General features: G+C 41.1%; 1 protein-coding gene across 2 annotated transcripts in view; it reads left to right on the top strand.

Moving 5' to 3' along the window:
- The first annotated feature begins 1,699 nt into the window (after positions 1 to 1,699).
- Positions 1,700 to 12,280, top strand: part of LOC311133833 (polyhomeotic-like protein 2) — a 43,524-nt gene continuing 32,943 nt past the window's right edge. Inside the window, exon 1 of one of the 2 annotated variants that reach the window (XM_084167428.1) lies at positions 1,700 to 1,821. The gene's annotated coding sequence lies outside the window, so the exon portion shown is untranslated. The remainder of the gene's footprint in view (positions 1,822 to 12,280) is intronic. The other variant, XM_084167429.1, reaches the window with a different exon arrangement.

The raw sequence follows: 12,280 nt of genomic DNA, 5'->3' as shown, positions 1-12,280 counted from the left end.
CATCCATGTCGGTTTAGTTTCAGATCTAGGACTACGTATATATTCCTATATACGGGGAGCAGTTGTTGTTGGAGGTTAACTGCCTTGCTCAAGGGCATAACAGCAGATATTTTTACCTTGCCAGCTCAGGATTTCAAACCAGAGACCTTTCGGTTACTGGCCCAACGCGCTTAACCGCTAGGCTACCTGTCACTGAGGGAGCCATCATTAATATTTTATTATGAAACTCATGAATAATACACACTCCATTATTGTTCATGATATGGTGTAAACATTAGTTTTGACACTCACCCTAGCCAGGCAGAATGGTGTATTGAACACGCCTCATCATGGTTCATTTGAGGTACTGTATTCCATTGCATTATTCTGCTGCCTGGCTTTTCAGCTCATAATAACAGGTCTATGAAGGTTCTGGGAGCTAGGTATCAAGGGGGCTATGAAAGAGTAGATAATTAACTCATGGTCCAACCAAATAAGTCATATTCTGATAAATTATTCAGCATTTGCAAGCCAATGAATACACTTCCTCCTCATGTTACAGGAAACGCAATAGGGGCTTGCTGAAACATTAGCAATTCATCTAGTCTATGTCCATATTATTATAATAGGTCAAAATTTAGCCTCAGGCTCATGATTCAAAGTTGATGCATAAGGCTTTGATGAATTATTAAGAAAGGTCGAAAATGACATCTTTAGAACATTTTAGATTTTTTGAGAAATAGCCTGTCTGTCCCTTGGAGATGTCACACACAAACACAATGATCATGTACAATACTTGTCGTTCTGAAGCTAACTATAATACATGTTACTTTTAGTAGTAGCTTGCATGAGGTGGGGGTGATGAATAGAAAATGAGATTCAGAAATGTTGTTTGGGTTAATGACAGAAGAAATATGGAAAATCTGGCAACTGATCAGGCACACTGAGGCTTCAAATAGGTGTCTGATGGTGCACAGCCCCCTGAGGTCAAGGATAAGGTTCTGTGCCACACATGCCCCATAATGAGGTTTCCAAAAATAAATGAAATGTTATGGCCACATATGCCCTATTACATCTTTGACCAATCAACATTGCCCCAGAGCCACAGAGCCTAGTGCATTTTCATGCACTGAATTTATGATAGCACTTTCACCCTGACATTTGAATACATTTACATGCATTGTAGCCCCTACCCTCTGACATACAACATGGGGTTGCACCCCTTCCCCCACCCCTGAATTCTACTTTGGACAAGTATTGCCATAATTTAGTGGAAGACGATAGCAGTTGGCATATAATTGTGGTTTAATATGATCATTTTGAAAATGCCAATTTTGACTTTTATTTTTTCAGAATTGATGCTGACCTCATTAGATTAGATATTTAACAATAAAACATTCATTTTTATCTATTTTGCTTTCCCTTTCTTTTTATACGGTATTTTCAAACACTGCGCTTTCTACATAGCTACCAATTTAAGGGCATGAGCCAATAAAAACCTGACAAAGGTTAAATCCCTCTGTGTTGCTATGGAGACCATGACAGGTTCTGTAGTACGGATTTGACAGGCGTATGGAAAGGGACCGGGGGGGATTGGGTCTGAAAGGGAAGGGGGAGTGCCAAAGAGGTACACGTTCTGGCCATTGGGTGAATACATGTCACATGTTCTATTTTGGAAAGCTAATGCATAGGTTTTTTTCCCTCCCACCCCTGCTCCTCCACTCGCGCTGGTTTATTCCAAGTGTATCGTATAAAGCAATATCCAGAAATGGTGTAGCTAGAATAACAGGAAAGGAGCGCGAGAGTATTTCCAAGCAGGGAAGTACAAGGCCTTCGTGGAAGGTATGGCAACAACATTTTATTTCGTTATGAAAGGCCGTTCTCGGCCTCGGTCCTCTAGTTGTACTTCTGCGGTCAATGACCGTGTTTGTCTGAGCATGTGCATGCTAGCCCGGAGGGACCTTTATTGAGCTGACAACAACCGTCCGTGTCTGACTGACAGAGCTGACTGGCTAACGTTAGTAGCTAGCTAGCTAGACTAGAGGAACTTCAGTGCATTTGTGCATTAAACAGGAACACACCAATTAGAAGGCATACATGGAACTATTTTGTGGATTAGATTAAACAGAAATGCAGGGATCAGCTAGCTGGTGCTCAACATGCTCCTTTGCATGGGCTGTAAATTCACGAACACATAGCGCTTCCCTCCCTGGACACTTTTGGAGGGGGTAGGTTGGTGCCTTTTGAGACCGTGTCCCTTGAGTCACGACCCCAAGGCCGTGAGGGGGAGGGGTTGGATATTTTGACAAGTGCAGCATGTCTGAACTGGAGGCCTTCACGGTTCCAAAACGTTGGACTCGTTCCGAAATGGACCTTGGGCTTTCCCATCCGGACCCGATATGCATACATTTATTATTTTTTAATATAGAGACCCGTTCCGAACGGACCGAAGGACAACCAGATCCAGTGGTCAGATCCAGACCCGTTCCGATCCGAGTGAGAGAAGCAGCAAAAATGTTCATTTTTAAGCTACTTTATTAACTGGAGTTGATAAAGCGCGAAGTAGCGCAAGGTGGCTGTGCTGTGTGTAGGCGACTGTGAGTGTGAGCGAGTGACACCGAGAAGAGGGAGGAAGAGAAGGCAACCAACCAAGCCAACTCGCGCTATAGTAGACTAATAGCTGCTATAGTATGTATAATCCATTATGATTAACATTACTACCTGTCTTGCCTGCATCAAACCGGGAGAAGCTAGTTAAGCTAGCTAGCTAGGCTAATTGAGGCTGCATGCGCTTTCTTGTTACAAACCACAACTCCATTCAAAATATAAAGTAGCAGCCTACCTGTTGGCTCTTGGTCATTGTAGCCTGTCCTTCTTTAACTGATTTAGATATCTCCTAACTTTTGCCCCACATGGAGGCTCTATGACTGTAGCCTATTGCCGCTTTGATAATTTACGATTGACCAACAACAAGCAGCAGCATAAATTATTTTATTTATTTATTTCTTGCTTGCTTGCAGATGTTGTGTTCGGATCTGTATTGGTCCTTCCAGACAAGTCCGTTAAAATTACTCATACCCGAGACACGTGACAATCAGATCCGTGACATTATTTTGAATTCTGGATCCAGACCCCCTTGGGTCCAGGATCGGGTCTTGAATGTTCGGGTACAGGTGGATCCGTGTAGACCTCTAGTCAGAACGTTCATTGTAGTAACAGGCTAGTTGTAGTTCCCTTGGCTCTTTCAGTGACCAAAATGAGACCAACAAGATAGGCTACATGACTACCCCACAACTCTGTTCAATGTGTATGTCTGTGTATGTGCATATTACATACAATGCCTTCAGAAAGCATTCATACTCCTTGACTTATTCCACGTTCTGTTACAGCCTGAAATCAAAATGGACTAAATATATTTTCCTCACCCATTAACATACAATGCCCCATAATGAAAAAGTGAAAACATGTTTTAAGACATTTTTGCATATGTATTTCAATTAAATACAGAAATATCTAATTTAGATAAGTATTCACACCCCTGAGTCAATACATGTAAGAATCACCATTGGCAGCGATTGCAGCTGTGAGTCTTTCTGGGTAAGACTTGAAGAGCTTTGCACACCTGGATTGTAAAATATTTGCACATTATTATTTTAAAAATTCTTCCAGCTCTGTCAAGTTGGTTGTTGGTTGTTGATCATTGCTAGACAGCCATTTTCAAGTCTTGCCATAGATTTTCAAGCAGATTTTAAGTCAAAACTGTAATTCAATGTCTTGGTAAACAACTCCAGTTTATATTTGGCCTTGTGTTTTAGGTAATTGTCCTGCTGAATGGTGAATTTGTCTCCCAGTGTCTGTTGGAAAGCAGACTGAAACAGGTTTTCCTCTAGGATTTTGCCTGTGCTTATCTCTATTCCGTTTCTTTGTATCCTAAACAACTCCCTAGTCCTTGCCTGAAGACAAGCATACCCATAACATGATGTAGCCACTGTCATGCTTGAAAATATGAAGTGGTACTCAGTGATGTGTTGGATTTTCCAAACATAACGCTTTGTATTCAGGACATAACATTAATTTCTTTGGCACATTTTTTGCAGTTTTACTTTAGTGCCTTATTGCAAACAGGATGATATGTTTTGGAATATTTTTTTTCTGTACAGACTTTCTTTTCACTTTGTCATTTAGGTTAGTATCGTGGAGTAACTACAATGTTGTTGATCCATCCTCAGTTTTCTCTTATCACAGCCATTAAACTCTGTAACTGTTTTAAAGTCACCATTGGCCTCATGGTGAAATCCCTGAGCGGTTTCCTTCCTCTCTGGCAACTGAGCTAGGAAGGATGCCTGTATCTTTGTAGTGACTGAGTGTAGGCCTATTGATACACCATCCAAAGTGTAATTAATAACTTCACCACACTTAAAGGGATATTCAATGTCTGCTTCTTTTTTTTTATCAATAGGTACTCCTCTTTGCAATGCTTTGGAAAACCTCCCTGGTCTTTGTGGTTGAATCTGTGTTCACTACTCAACTGAGGGACCTTTACAGATAATTGTATGTGTGGGGTACAGAGATGAAGTAGTCATAAAAAAAATCATGTTAAACACTACTATTGCACACAGTCCATGCAACTTATTACGTGACTTGTTAAGCACATTTTTACTCCTGAACTTCCTTAGGCTTGCCATAACAAAGGGGTTGAATACTTATTGACTCAAGACATTTCAGCTTTTCATTTTTAATTAATTTGTAAACATTTTGAAAAACATAATTCCACTTTGACATTATGTGGTATTGGGTGTAGGCCAGTGACACAATCTATATTTAATTAATTTAAAATTCAGGCTGTAACACAACAAAATTTGGAAAAAAGTGTAAATACTTTCGGAAGGCACTATACCAATAAGTCACTATGTTAGCTGTCAAACTGGAGAAAAGCATGCTCTATTACAGTGAAGCTCCTAGAATTTCCTCGAGGCTTTAGAGCAGGGGTGTCAAACTCATTTTAGCTCAGGGGCCACATGGAGGAAAATCTATTCCCAAGTGGGCCGGACCGGAAAAATAATGGTATATATAACTTAAAAACAACAACTTCAGATTGTTTTCTTTGTTTTAATACGATCAACATACAACATAAAGCTGGAGCCTGAGGACAGTGTGTCCAAAATAGTACAAGCACAACATCACTATTAATCATAAAACACGTCAAGTTTATTTGAAAATTCTAAAGAAAAAGAACACACAAACACACAATGCCTCAGTGATTAACATAACTGTTTCACAGATCACAGAACTATATCAGGGTGTCATTTCTCAGGCAGAAATGTAGATAAAAATAATGAAATCCTGTTCCCCAAACAAGTGCAAGAACCACAGAGTCAAGAATAGGTTAAATATACAAATAAAATAAAATCAATTAAAAACAATAGCACATCAACATAAAAACATATATAAACATAAAGCTGGAGCCTGAGGACAGTGTCCAAAAGCACAACATCACTATTAATCATAAAACACCTCAAGTTATTTGAAAGTTCTGAGGACAAAGAACACACAATGCCTCAGTGATTCACAGAAGTATATCACAGATCACAGAACTATATCAGGGTGTCATTTCTCAGGCAGAAATGTAGATACAAATAATGAAATCCTGTTCCCCAAACAAGTGCAAGAACCACAGAGTCAAGAATAGGTTAAATATACAAATAAAATCAATTAAAAACATAAACATAAATCTGAAAGCGTTGCTCAAACTCCCGTAACAGTCCTGTTATTTTATCTTTGAACCGCTTCATGTCTGCCACATGTTGGGTCGCGCACACATTTTTCAGACAGGGGAAGTGAGCTGCATCACCACCGGCAAGTTGCGTCTCCCACAATGACAGCTTCAACTTGAAAGAACGTATGCTGTCATAATACTGCGTGACAACTTTGTTGCGCCCTTGCAGCTGTTTGTTCAAGTTATTCAGGTGCTCTGTAACATCCACCATAAATGCAAGGTCCTGCATCCATTCTGCGGAATGAAATTCTAACACTGGTTTGCCCTTTTCTTCCATGAACTGTTCAATTTCTTCTCGTAAATCAAAGAAACGCCTCAGCACAGCACCTCGGCTTAACCATCTTACCTCAGTGTGGTATGGCAGGCCATAGATGTGGTCTTTCTCTCTGAGAAGGCTGTCAAACTGACGGTGATTCAGGCTTCTGGATCGGATGAAATGAACAGTTTGGATGACCACCTTCATGACGTTATCCATCTTTAATGACTTGCAACACAAATCCTCCTGGTGCAAAATACAGTGAAAAGTCAAAAAATCACGTCCTCCATTTGCAGATTGTACTTTCTCTCTGAACTTTGTCACAACGCCTGCTTTTTTCCCGATCATTGAGGGCGCACCATCTGTAGCCAGGCTGACAGCGCGGGACCAGTCCACTCCGACCCTGTCCAGCGCGCCGACGAGTGCGGTAAAAATATCAGCTGCTGTCGTTGTATCTGTCATCGGCACCAACTCCACAAACTCCTCTGTGACGGTCAATGTGTCATCAACTCCGCGGATGAAAATGGCCAGTTGTGCAACATCTGTAATGTCCGTGCTTTCATCAATTGCAACCGAAAACGCAATAAATGACTTTACTTTTTGCTTCAACTGGCTGTCCAAATCCACTGAAAGATCGGAAATCCTGTCTGCAACTGTGTTTCTTGTCAGGCTGATATTTGCAAAAGCCTGCCGCTTTTCAGGGCACACAATCTCCGCTGCCTTCATCATGCATGTTTTTACAAATTCACCCTCACTAAATGGTTTTGAAGCCACTGCGATTTCATTAGCAATGAGGTAGCTAGCTTTCACTGCAGCGTCACTGATGTCTCGGCTGTGAGTAAACACAGACTGCTGTTTCTTCAGACCCGCCAACAGTTCATTCACCTTCTCTCATCTCCGCTGTCCTTGAAAGTTGTCATATTTGTCGGCATGAAGACTCACATAGTGGCGACGAAGGTTATATTCTTTCAGCACTGCAACATGCTCTGAACACACCAAACATACAGCTTTCCCATTCAATTCCGTGAATAAATAGGATGACCATTTTTCTTGGAACACTCTGCACTCTGCGTCCACTTTTCTCTTTTTTGACAGAGACATATTGGGGCAATGAGGGTGCCAAAGCACATCATGTTAAAAGTAGAAGCCGTAATAAATATCGCGGGCAAAACAAAGTAGCTCATTGGCTGCACGTGCTTGACCTACTTGCTCTGCCCCGGTATAGACAATTTGCTTGCTTAACACAATTGCTATTGCGCCATCCAGTGGACGCAATTGGAACAGCAGTTTATTTTATTGAAAAATTGCAGCGCATTTTTATACTTTACAAAAAAAAAAAAAAAAAAACTTTTTTTTTATTTTTTCTAAATAATCTCGCGGGCCGGATTAAACCCGTTTGCGGGCCTGATCCGGCCCGCGGGCCGTATGTTTGACACCCCTGCTTTAGAGGTTAATTGTACTGGGACTCATTTAGTGCTCAGTATGACCGTAAATTATTATGGATAGAGCATCTCCCCTTGGACCCCAGGTCACAGTGCTCTGGGAGAATCATTCGGAGTAGTGTGTACTATTTGAACATTCTCAATTTACAGTCATGCCCTTCATAGTGTGTGTGTTAGTGGCAGGTTGGCATTTATTGAGATGACTCGTACTGGAAGCAGCTCTGCAGAGTGGTCACTAGCTGACAGAGCCACAAAGTCAAAATCAGATTTTAAACCTAACCTTATCCCTTCCCTTAACCACATGCCTAACCCTAACCTTAAACATTTGCTTTTTGGTCTTAATTTGTTTTCATTAAGTTTTACGATATAACCAATTTTTCTTTTGCATATGGCCACAACATGCTGTTGGCCAAGGCACTCATTCAATTGCATTAAATGCTTTTGAAAGACTCTTGAAAGATGTAAATCTATGCTATTGGGATAAAGTGGCATTCTTTTTATGGTTTAGAGCCTGCTCTGTAAATAAGCAAGAGGGGCACTGCCCTTACCCCTGGGCTTGCCCCTGTCCCACCCATAATGCATAATCAAATAGATTTTATTCATTTACCTCCTCATGGAGAGCTAATCATTTACCTCTACAGAGATCATCCCCAACAGGGAAGAGACCTGGTCACAGGGGAGATTGGTTTCTGCAGACTTGAGCTGCATGAACCCACCAGCCCAGGCCTCTTGTCTTTTACCAGGGAATACCAGTTAAGCCTGGCCCTCCACTACATCCCAGGGAAAGAGGGCTAATTAAAGACAGTGTCGCCGTCCTGGCAGTCTGGGCGCCTCTGAGGATGAGTGGATGGACGCTTGGCTTTAGTTTGAAGCAGGAGTGTCAGTGAGTGTCTGCTGGCTTGTAACTGCAAAGTCATCTTTTCTCATCCACCACTAAACAAGATTAGTTGCTGATTTCACTTTATTGACAAACTAGAGGTAGTTCAAAGTAAGCAGTGAGACAGTTCATGTCCAAGGGCAGGCTATCCTATATTTACCATTATGACACTGAGGTGTCACATAGCACATTGTGTCCCAGCGCAGCAGGCCAGTCACCCAGCTGCATCGAAGATAGTTGACTGGTAAGGAGCCAAATCAGTCAGCATCTGGTTTTGCCAGCCTTGTCATGCTCTGTCAGGTCCTCCCAGGGGCAGGCTGGCCGGCCCACAGCTGGAAGAGACATGCTAAATGTCTTCTGATGAGGCCAAGGCTTTCAATACTCTGTGCTCACTACCAGTGATCATGCCTGACCTATTTCTCCCTTTGTAGGGGAATGGTTCCTTTGAGATTGAGTCATAGAATAGTGTATGGGTTGACGCATATTGCTAATCTGCGGCTTTGGGAGTGCTGTTTGATACAGGTATTTATAGACTGGATTAAGAGAGGAATGTTCAGTATGGGATGAGATACTGTGGTTTTGTTATTTAGGTTTACGGGGAAGTCAGCGGGGTGTTAACATAACAGTTAGGCTAAAGGCATCAGCATGTTTCAGTCAGCTAACCTAACGAGTGTGCTAACATACTCCCTTAAAAGACCTTAGCTTGAAAAATGAGAAAAAAGCGGCAATAGTACGGTTTGTCCATTTTGAGAAGCCTTAGCCAGTATACACTTCCTCAAAATAGTCTGAGTTAATCTAAGATAATTCAAGAAATGTCATTCATTTTGACGTTTTTGCAGAGTTGATCTTAGTCGTGCAATTTTACATCTAACTAAGATGTTTGGTGCAGTATTTCTCAATGAAAAATGTGCATGAAAACGAGTTGTCTCTCGTTGAATGACGACAAACACTTTATTGAAAAGTCCTTACTGTTGACTAATCACTGACGAAAGGGCATAGACTTCGACTCCGGACTTTGGCTTGCCTCCAGAAAAAAATGTGTGCCCGAAAAAACCCTCCAGTCCAAAACGGAACAAAAACGGAACAAAATGTTGTCAAAATATATCCACAAACTCTTCCGAATTGTTTGGCTGGGAAGCATGCGGACGCCTTAAGTGGCATTCTAAATTAAGATGTACAGAAGAACAGAGAGAGCAGGCAGGTCCATTGGGGTACATCTGGTGTGGATGTTTGTTTTGTAGCATGCCCCCACACTTTCTTAGGGAATGGGCCACGTGTGGCGGAGTGATCAAGGGAGACTTTCTCGCGCTCGTTACACACTTTAACAAATGTAGTACACTGTCATTTTGGACAGTACTCATTGACCATTCTACAACCTCAAGGGATGGCCTACATTTGATTTCCATGGAGTGAACAAAATCGGCAGCATGAACTTATTGTAAGTTATTAGCGTTCTCACAAATCAATTTCGTACTATTATCTACACCTCTATTTTCTTTCATCAAGAAAATAGAAATTAGACATGAGCTTATCTGACCTCCACGCTTACTACTGCCAACTTCAAATTTCAGAATCTCTTAAAAGAGCCACAAGACGGCATTTCAATGTTTAATTACTACAAAATTCTACATTCTGTGATCAATTTGAAATTGAACTAAATTAAATCATAATGATCAATACAATTTCAGTCTGACCCCTGGATTCTATGGGATGCCACCAAAGGTTTTATAAAAAATAATGTAACTGTATTTGCGTCTGGGTTGAATAAATCACAATGAAAGAAGATATCAGAATTGGAAATGTTGTTAACTGTTCTCAACAAACAGAGCGTTCTCAACAAACACACTTTTCAGACCAGGTAGCTGTTACTCTTTCCAAAGTCAAGACATAACTTTAATTTATTGATAAGACCAAGCAGAATTTGCCATCCATCGAGTTAGATTCAACCATTACTTCCATGGTAATCGTCTGTTATTTACTGGCCAACAAGCTATGCAGTAGTGACCGATTAGCTGATATAGCAACTGTTGAATCTGAAACAGGTGAATTACTAGCAGAACCCAAATTCATCAATCAAAGATTCTCCCACTTCTTTAAATAACAGTAAACCTCTGATTGTAATAATTAAGAACTCCTCTTATCTCAGAGGAAGCCACCTCGCCGGGAGCCCGAATTTCTCACAATGAACTCGAAAGGGCATTGGATAGCATGAATAAAGGCAAATCAGCTGGCTGGGATGGTATTATTATGGTCTATTTAACATTTTGGAATGAATTATGGCCACTATTGCTCGAAATGATTAATACAGCCATTCAGAAAGGTTCATTTGGGAGAGATGTGAATACAGCACTAATTTCGCTTTTATAAAAAAAAGGTAAGGATGCCACCCAGTGTTATCACCATCGCCGCCTATCTTTGAACACAGATTTTAAACTGTTTTCCAAAATGTTGTCCCGTCTCAAGACTTTCTTACCCAAATTGATCCACAAGGACCAAAGTGGGTTTGTTAAAGTGTTTATCCTCAGATAACCTCCGTCCACTATTACATATCTTAGATGCTTCATCAGAAACAACGGCTCCTTGGGCTGTATTATCTCTCGACGCAGAAAAAGCTTTTGATAGACTAGAATGGTCATATCACTGGTCTGTCTTGGAAGACATGGGAATTTGCTCCAATTTCTTTAAAACCTACTGATCACTTCATCTCATTATACACAGACAATATTTTACTATGTCTAGACAATGTATCTCAATTGCTCCCAAAAACATTGAATATCATAAATAAATTCAGCTTCACCTCAAGTTATAAAATTAATCTAACCAAATCAGCCCTACTGCCTCAAGACCCCGATGGAGGACTTTCCCATTTTAAATATTTGGGAGTAGATATATTTCCTTATTTAGATGAAACCAGTGCCAGAAACTTTAACAGAAGCTCAAATCAGTTCAATCTGGCCTCCAGTAGATGGAATAATATCCCAGTTGCTTTAACCGGCAGAATATCTATCATCAAAATGAATATATTGCCACGGCTACATTTCTGTAGTTCAATGCTTCCCATGGCTCCCCCTTCTGGCTATTGGGATAAAATTCATAGTGCGGTTTCAAAATATTCAGTCTCATAAGAACCAACTATCTGGACAATTGGCAGACTAAGTTCAAATATAATTGTATTTAACATTCGTGACAGACGGGATGTATTTTTTTGTCAATGGAAAAATGTGTGAAGATGCTTTCAAAGCAGGGGATAGCCTCAGCACGTCGGGGCTAGCTAATAGGTAGAGAGCATGTTGTAGCTCATACTATACTGAACAAAATATAAACGCAACAATTTCAAAGATTTTGCTGAGTTACAGTTCATAAGGAAATCAGTCAATTGAAATCAATTCATTAGGCTCTAATCTATGGATTTTACATGACTGGAAATGCAGATATGCATCTGTTGGTCACATACCTTTTTAAAAACAAGGTGTGGGCGTGGATCAGAAAACCAGTCAGTATCTGGTGTGACCAACATTTGCCTCATGCAGCGCGACACATCTCCTTCGCATAGAGTTGATCAGGCTGCTGATTGTGGCCTGTGGAATGTTGTCCGACTCCTCTTCAATGCCTGTGCGAAGTTGCTGGATATTGCCGGGAACTGGAACACGCTGTTGTACACAACGATCCAGAGCATCCCAAACAGGCTCGATATGTGACATGTCTGGTGAGAATGCAGGCCATGGAAGAACTGGAATATTTTCTGCTTCCAGGAATTGTGTACAGATCCTTGAGGCATGGGGCATTATCATGCTGAAACATGAGGGGATAGCGGCGGATGAATGGCACGACAATAGGCCTCAGTATCTCTGTGCATTCAAATTGCCATCGATAAAATGCAATTGTTTCGTTGTCCGTAGCTTATGCCTGCCCATACCATAACCCCACCGCCACCATGGGGAACTCTATTC

This window comes from Coregonus lavaretus (assembly GCF_964263955.1).
Source record: "Coregonus lavaretus genome assembly, chromosome: 8".
Classification (NCBI taxonomy): domain Eukaryota; kingdom Metazoa; phylum Chordata; class Actinopteri; order Salmoniformes; family Salmonidae; genus Coregonus; species Coregonus lavaretus.
Note: the sequence above shows the minus strand (reverse complement) of the source record. Positions and strands in the feature narration are given on the sequence as shown.